The sequence below is a fragment of the Lagopus leucura genome, unplaced genomic scaffold (assembly GCF_019238085.1).
Source record: "Lagopus leucura isolate 7727_CA_CO unplaced genomic scaffold, USGS_WTPT01 Super-Scaffold_100002, whole genome shotgun sequence".
Classification (NCBI taxonomy): Eukaryota; Metazoa; Chordata; class Aves; order Galliformes; family Phasianidae; genus Lagopus; species Lagopus leucura.
In genome coordinates, this window is record NW_024962263.1 from 24,478,406 (window position 1) to 24,486,849 (window position 8,444).

Consider the following 8,444-nt stretch of genomic DNA (forward strand, 5'->3'; position numbering starts at 1 on the left):
CCAAAGGGAAATAAATGGAGGAGGCTGCACTGCTGGAAAAACATCATTGGGTTAAATGTATTTGCTAGATACATTCTAAAAAATGCCAGGAATCGATTATGTCAGTGGGAGGTAAGGACTCCTAAAGTTTTTCTGGGAATATGATTTTTCAGGAAATATTTTTGTTAGGTGGCTGAAACTCAGTGCAAGAGTCAGAAGATGAAAGAGCTATTCCACATGGGCATCTTTTCCTTAATGCAAATATTCTGTTTTTTTTCCTGATGGAGAGCTACAGCATTCAGAGAAAAGTGTGAATTCCATCTGAGGTCAGATAGGCAGCCTTGACCTTCTCAGTTTTATGGTAATTGTTAAACAGCACCTTCCACTCATTCAAAGAGGCTATGCATGTCTCCCTCCATGGTGGCTATCCAGCAAAACTGACTCCAGCTGGGAAACTCCCCCCTTCCAGGTCAGCTGTGATGTGTTGTTCCTAAGACTGTAATTTGTACATAAACATAACTACAACTTGGAGTGAACAAAACTTGAATTTGCTCCTTAAACTTAAACAGAATTATGTTGGTCCCAGAGGTTACGCTGTGATGTATCTTTATTAAAAACCCAACGTCTACCTCACCGTTTTTCTTTAAGACCCACCTTCCTCAATGCTTTAAGCTCATGGGTAAGAAAAGACTGTGGGTTTTTTTGTATGGGGCAGGTCAATGCCAACACACTGTGATGGCTGCAGAGATAGGTCCTAGTCCTGGAAAGATACGTGCATGTTTTGAACCGTATTTGTACTGTTGAAAATTCATGCGGATGGGACAATGCAGGTTTGGGACATGCATGGCACACTCCTGCTTCTGGTATAAATGTCTCAGAAAGCCACTCAGATTGCATGTTTAGAAGAGCATTTGCACTAGAATTGCCTTTTATTTTTTCAATATAGAGAATGTCTACTAGTTTAGCTTATTTTAAAAAATATTTCATGTGAATGATCTAAATTTCTTCTGATCCCATTTTCTCAAGCTTTTGCAGTAAAAGAGGAACTTCTTTTTTATGATAGGTTTGATTCCTCGCTGCATTGCTTCGTTTTTTTCCACTTGTGTCAAGTCACTGAGAACAGCACAGCAATTGCATTATAAAGCTGGAATCATCAGTAGTGGAGTGGCTCCAAAATATTTGCAAAAGCAGAGTGAGTTAACTGAAACATGCGGCGTGGAGAAACTTGCTAATTCATTTCAATTATAGTAATTTTAGGAGATATTCTTAGGTTTATTTAGAAAAAAAAAAATCACATGGATCTTTAATATGCTCATTCAGGCTGATAATGTCCTTTAATAATCCGTAACAGCTTGAACAGTTTGAAGAGAAATTAGGAAGCAATTCTAAGATAGTGAAGCAGAGTTATTGAAACCTCCTATAATTTAGACAAATCAGCTACTGATATATTGTTGGGGATATCTGGCAATAACAATTCTGGACGTAAAGAGATCCTTTTGTTTTTTCTCTATTGCATATTTAAGTAGGCATATTTAAACTGCATATTTAAAGGCACAGATATCCTGTGCCTTTAAATCAAACATACTTATTTAAAGGGATACAAAAAGTGCAGTTTTGCATCTGCTCCTTGCTTTCTCTTGAGTGAGAGTTATGGAAGACTATCCAAAAGCTCATTTGACTCACTTGAGAATGTGCCACGGTCTTAGATTGAGTGCCTCAATTTCCACATCTCACCGTTTTTAGTCATTTTATTTATATGATGGAAATATGTTCATTTTCTCTGTCATGGTGAATTTACTCCTCTTGTCTTCAGTAAAAATCAAGCAAAAAGTGACAGAGTTTAATGAGTTAATAAAATGTGGCCTTAATTAGGAAAATTACCTCCATATTTTTCTCATATCGTGCAACCAATTTTAATGACCGGTTACTATGTGAAAACTTGAAAGAGGAACCTTTTTCATAGTTGCAGTGATATCAAGTTCAGTAATTTGCACACAGTCACTGAAAGACTTTTTGATAATCTCCTTTAACTGGGAATTGTTACCTGAAGATAGGTCGGTACAGTCAAATGCTAATAGTATTACATATGGAAACACATAAATGCATGCAAAATGCACTCTATCATTTGCTGGTGCTTGTACAAAGAATTCCCAAAGAACTGAGAATTATGTAGGATCTCTGAAACAACTTTTCTTACACCCTCACAATTGTTCACTAACATGGAAATTAATTTTACATGTGCCAGACATACAAATGTTTCAAATCTGTACTGTTAGCAGAGTTCTTTTCTCAATCTTGTGTGTTGAATTACAGTGCTTCCTTCATTTTGCAGACAGGAGCTCTCCATTGAAATTTGACTGTATGCTTATAATTGTATTGTCAGTTCATGTAGTTAACCAGAATTTACACTAGAGAAGAGACTGAATTAACTAAACATCTCCCTAGGCTTCACAGAAAATGCTGAATATGGAATCAATGGAGAAGGAGAGGAATAAAGGGAGAAAAAAACGATGCACTTCTTTTAAACATTTTTAGTTTTTAATGCACTTTTTAAAAAATCTCAAGAGTGTTTTTGAAACAGGAGTAGAAGGACACTGATGTGCTTATTGTGACTCTCAGCTCTTAGTTTTCAGAAAGGACCACCCTTCATCCTCGTAGTTATCATTTACATTGGGCAATGTGATGAGGCGGAAATTAAAAATAGAATTAAAATGAAGACTTTAAAGTAGAGTCGTTCACAAGATTGTGAAGTCTAGCATATTAAATTATAATAATAAAGCTAATTATCAGCTGCTTGTTGGGATACTGAACACTTTTAATTAAAACTAGTTTGTAGGATTCTAGCAATTTTCTTCAACTGTTTGCACTGGTTATGCAATACGTACTACCTTCTACTCACATGCAACAGCCTTCCTGTTTTGTGCTCACTTGTTTGTGGGAGGTAAAAGTCGTATGTGAAGGGAAAAGCCCGCTAAAAATGTTAGATGATGTCTTTTTTTAAGAAAAGGAAAGTCAAGATTAAATTCTTTTCCAGGGCTGTCTTTATGCTTCTCTTCTCTTGGTTGTTGCTTCAAAACCATCAACTTGAGTGGATGTGAGAAGCTTGGTTCTCTTAGGTCAAGATGGACTGATGCAATTAGAAATGCAGCTGTACTGGTCTGCAGGAAGATGCAACAGCCAGCTTAAAAACAAAAAGGGCTGATGCTGCAGCATATGTACCACTCATTACCTGTTGTTACTGCACACTCTCTCCCATCAGATACATTAAGTGCCACAGGTTGCGTTCCTGCTGTGTTTTCCAGGCTGCTGCCTGGTTTTGCTTTGTTTATTTATTCAACTTTGTATCCTGTAGGTGGTGGAATCTAGGACCCATCTTTGGTGCTTTGCATAAAAGCAAATGTTGTAAAGTGGGTTGGGGTTTTATGCTTTTGCTTACTGGTTTGGATATTTGTTTCTAAAAGCTGTAGCCTATATGAATTGGAGCCAATGAGACACATCAAAGACCACAAAGAGGAGCTGCGCTCTTGCAAGAGCTCTCACGTAGGGCCAGCTGCTCCAGTGACCTGTGTGAGCGGTCCCTTTTCCTCCTGCCAGGCAGCTTGCAACAAGTTAGAGTTGTGAAATCAGCTCCTTCCCCACAGTGGCTGTGGAAGCGAGGCTGGGGTTTGCCAGCTTGCTTCTTTGTTTTATCGCTGTTAACCCAGAGCGACTGCTGCTGAAGAACATGCGACCTACTCTCATTCTATGCTTTCAAAAGCACCTGCAGGACACAAGTAGAAAGTTCTTCTTGCTTCCCACCAAACTTCTTGTGTTTTCTGCTCTAAGCCTTTGTGTAAAGGTGTATGTTCCCTTGAGGGATGTATTCAGAATCAAAGGGTTCTTTTGGGGACCTTTCTGATTACCTGGAAAGGATACAAATGGTGTGCATATGTGTCCTCCTTGCAACACCAGAATTACAGGTACATATAGATGGAAGGCCAGCTCTGAGTTAAGGTGTGCTGTAAACCAGTCTGAAATAACTCCACAAATGTCAAAATTTGTGATTTCAAGTCCATAGATGCTATCGTGACTGCGAAGCCCACCTTGTCACAGGGAAGTCAATAACTACATAGATAGTGAACAAAGAAACAAGTTAACTCTTTGGTGCTGAATTAAGTCATTCCACTGAAGTATATTACTGATCTTAAGAGAGTAGGATTTGTACGACAACATGCTTATACATTTCTTTGCATTGATAGTAAGCTGTATTAATGCTAAGCATTCATTTTCCTGAAGAGGAGGGTTCACTTTTGAATTTGCATTGTAAAACAGGAGATAAAATAATAAATTAAGGCTTGCAAATAATTAATTTGGTGTATTCTTAGATTGGAATATTTTGACCTTGCAATGACTTCATCCTACTTGCAGTCGGGATCCTAAAAGTTCCCAAATTCACTTGTTGCAATTTACAATAGGTGTAAATAGAGTAGTGCCTCAGTGATTCATGGGGCTTACTCTGATATATTCTCAAGAAGTAGCTCAAGTTGCATTGCAGAGCTGCAAGGAGATGAATTAGTCATGCATGGTTCTTTTTGGGCTCAGGGTTGTGCCAGACCTGGACAAATGCTGACTGATTTAAGGCCAAAATTTCTGTGTGATCGTGGTCAGTTAGGTGCTTCCTTCTTTTACACAAAATCAGCGTATCTTCTCAGTTTTAGTCTGTGTTTATTATTAATTAGCTCAAGAGCTCAGGACTTCAACATTTGATAGTTTTTCCAAAGCATTAGCTTCATCTGTGATCTGCTAATTGAATTGTGAAGAAGAAAACGTATAGGTTTGAGTTCTACATCTGAAAAGACTTGAAGCTGCAGTCTTACATATTTTTGGAAGGAACTTTAAAGCTCTTCAAAAAAGGGAGCCAGCTTTGAAGCTTTTTGGATTCCTAAAGAGAAAAAAGATCTATTATCACTACGTGCTGATCCTTTTCCTGCTATAAATGAAAGCTACACACACTTGGCATTTGAGAGTAAGATTGCTTTGGTCAGCTGTCCACCCATCTTTCGATTTCTAACTTCAGCTCCTGAATTACCTACTAACGTAATTGGAGTAATTGCATGTGACTGAACTGAAGACAATGAAGTCATAAACACTTCTTTTGTTTGTGAAAAATTTGATTCTGCAGATACAACTTAAAATGAAAAAAATATAAAACAATTCTTTTTCATGCCAAAACAAATAGGATACCCATGTCATAAACATTTCCTAAAAAAAAACAATATACAAAAAAAATATATCAAATAAATAGTTTGGTACAAATTCTGATATCCATACATAGGGTTCTTTTGTACTTTTCACATAGTTGATGACAATGTTTTGACTGATTCTAGAACAGAGGAGGAAAGTGGGGTCATAAAATCTTATCATGGAATCACAGAATCCCTTAGACTGGAAGAGACCTTAAAGATCATCAAGTTCCAACCCCCCCATGCCATGGACAGGATTGCCACAATAATTTTCTATTAATAGATTTATCATGCAAAATTGAAAGAAGTAAATTCTGCTCTTAAAATTTAACCCAAGACATGTTATGTCCAATTTGAACAACTTTTTAATAGTCACAGAGCCAAAACTAAACACATTGTTGTCACAGTAGAATTACAGGTGGGGGAATGCCCTGCCGTGTTTTCTTTGCTGATACAGAGCACACAAAAGTTAGCTGGGATTTCATTGGTATTTACCAGATGCCATAAAATACTGTAGTGTAAGAGCGTGACTTTCCCCTGTGAAGGATTCAGCAATCTTTAGGATTTTTTAAGTTTGTTTGTTTGTTTAATCAATTTGCTTAGCACTTGTGGATTTTCATCTATATGTAGGAGCCATACTTAATTGTTATGAATAACCTTTAGAGAAAAAAAAATCTTTCCTTACTCAGTTTTCCACCATCTCTATTTTTTTCTCCATGTCTCATCCCCAACAAACAGAACAGTTTTGCTGAATGCCCTAAAATCATTTATATCAACTCTGAAGACATCTCTCAGATAACTGAGGGCATCAGTTTTTGGACAGGCAATTGTCCACTTTCACAGAAAGCAATCCAGGAAGTATTCCATTAAAAACCAAAATCTGTATGTACTTCATTTAACTCACCTTACCTCAACATGTAGGAATTGGGGAGTGTTTTCACACAGAAGCATGCTGCCCAAGTTGCAGAAATACTGAATGTAAAACAAGAGTAGGTAAATTTGGGAACTGAAATAGATTGATGGCTTTTAAAAGCTCTTGTCTACAAAGCAAAAAAAAAAAGTCTTTCTCTTTTGCCTCCTCTTCCTCCCATTTTCACTCCCAGCCTTGCCAAAGCCCTAGCAAGAGAGAAAACTGGGTGCAGTAGGAATGAGATGTCCATCAGGGATGTGATTCCCTTTTTGTGGATATTTTCTCGGGATGTTTTCTTTGGTTGGCAGAGGTTCACTATACTCTGTAGAAAAATATGTAATAATCAATTGATTAATAGCAGCCAGGTGACCCTCACAAGCAGTAATAAATGCATGTTTTGTTTTGTTTTCTGTTGTGTTCAGTCACACTTGCAGTAGAAATAATGGACTGTACTGAGCACTTGTGCTGTACACAATTTCCAATAACCAAGCGGGCTATTTTGTAGGAAGGTTCTGGGTTCTTCCTCTTGCAAGAGAAGCTGCATTTCCTACTGACAACTTCTACTTTGAAATGGACCAATTGAAAGCTCTTGATTGCGATAAGAACTGATGCAAATTTTTGAGTAGTATGTGGCTTTTTGCATTTTGAACGGCTGGAATAATTTCTGAGAATTACATGTACATGTTAAACAAATTGTTTTTTTTTCTGGAATTAAAGTTTAAGAGCAAAATAAAGTGAACAAAGCATTATTGAACATTAAGTAGTGCCACGGTACACATTCTGTGAGAATTCAGATCTCCTTTGCCAGCTCTATAGGCAAAAACCTGCTCCCCAACTACTCCGTCTGCAGTCCTGAAGTTCCCACTCCTTTGTTATGAAAAACTAGCATGGATCAGATGAGGGAAGCCAACTTTCACAAGGTGATATGGCAGTATATTGGTTCTCAGATGTCCTGCTGCCATTCAGAGGTAATGAGGAGACCATAAAGCTTAGGTGACCAATATGAATGACTTCTGCTATTGCACTTCTCCACTGCAGTCTGTTAGATAGCATGCAGAAGACTTGGAAAAAAGCTAAAGAAATCATGCAAGTTGGGCTAAAAACGTTAGGATATCCTTGATGCCCTTTCTGTCGGAACCCCGGCCACATCCTCCTCTGCTTCCAACTGTGAAGAAAATGCAATTTAACTTCAGGAAACATGGCTGATGGGGGATGTATCTTGGTTTTAAGGAACCAAGCACAGAGCCAACTCCTCTTTTGGTGGGATGTGAAGTCAGTCACGTCTGGCTCAAGCTGTGACCTCGCACAGCACAGCTCACGAAGTGCTTACAGGGTTCTTCCACTCCCCACCTGAGGCCACCTCAGCTGCCCGCACCATGATTTGAGGTCAGGAGCAGGTTGTGCTGGGACTACCTGCTCTAGCAATGCGTGCGTTATCTGCAGGGCTACCAGCTGTCCGTGGCCGGTGTGTGGGGCCCAGGGCTCGCTGCAAACCTGAGTTTTATTTCTACCCCACTAACCCTCTGCTTGCTTCTCCCTGGTGTTTGTGGTCACTGGTCGCTCGCTCTTCAGAACATGGTGTGTCGCAAGAGGAGGGCAGGAGCTTCCCAGTATGACTTACCAAGCGGTGGAGCCAGCCATCTGTCAGCAAAACAGGAAGGCCCGGGTTCCCTTTCTCTCCTGGGCCTGTTTCGCTATTTTAGGGAGTTGTACTTCTCCCCGTGTAGCGCCAGGCCGGTGTGGTCTGTAGGAAGGGCTCCTGGACGAGCGAGGGGCCCCGCCTGAGGCTGCTGTTTGCCCATCTGCTGCTGCCTGAGGTGTATTCATTATTAATGGAGGTAGTGGCGGTTGCTGCTCAGATATGCAGCCCTGCCTGGGTAAATGAGACATTCTTCAGCAAATTGCTTCGTTTTTTGATTGCTGATTGTACGCGTGTCACCAAGCTGACTCAAGGTTCATCGATGCATGCTCAGTAAATTAGAAAGAACATAACTATGGATCAACCAAGAGAATGAATTCTGTGCCTACAATGACCCAGGGCCATTTAATTTTCTGCTTAATTTTGTTGCAGTCAGTTTGCATTTTGGGTTATTATGCAGTGGGAAATTAACAATAAATAACAAATTTGGTCCTCCTGTGCTTGTAATGATATTTTTATAAATCTTTGTAATGCTGTTTTTAAAAGGATCAAGGTCTGTGCCAGTCTGATACTCCAGCAAGTATGCAGGGAGGAAATAAAGAGAAAAATACATTATTCTTCCCAGATAATCTTATAGTTAAATAGCAAAGGGCTTTTTTTTTTTTTTTTTTTTTTTTTTTTTTTTTTTTTTTTT

At 39.0% G+C, this 8,444-nt stretch overlaps 1 protein-coding gene across 4 annotated transcripts in view; it reads left to right on the top strand.

Moving 5' to 3' along the window:
• IKZF1 (IKAROS family zinc finger 1) overlaps positions 1–8,444 on the top strand; it is a 72,678-nt gene that overhangs the window by 4,557 nt on the left and 59,677 nt on the right. The gene's annotated exons all lie outside the window — the stretch shown is intronic.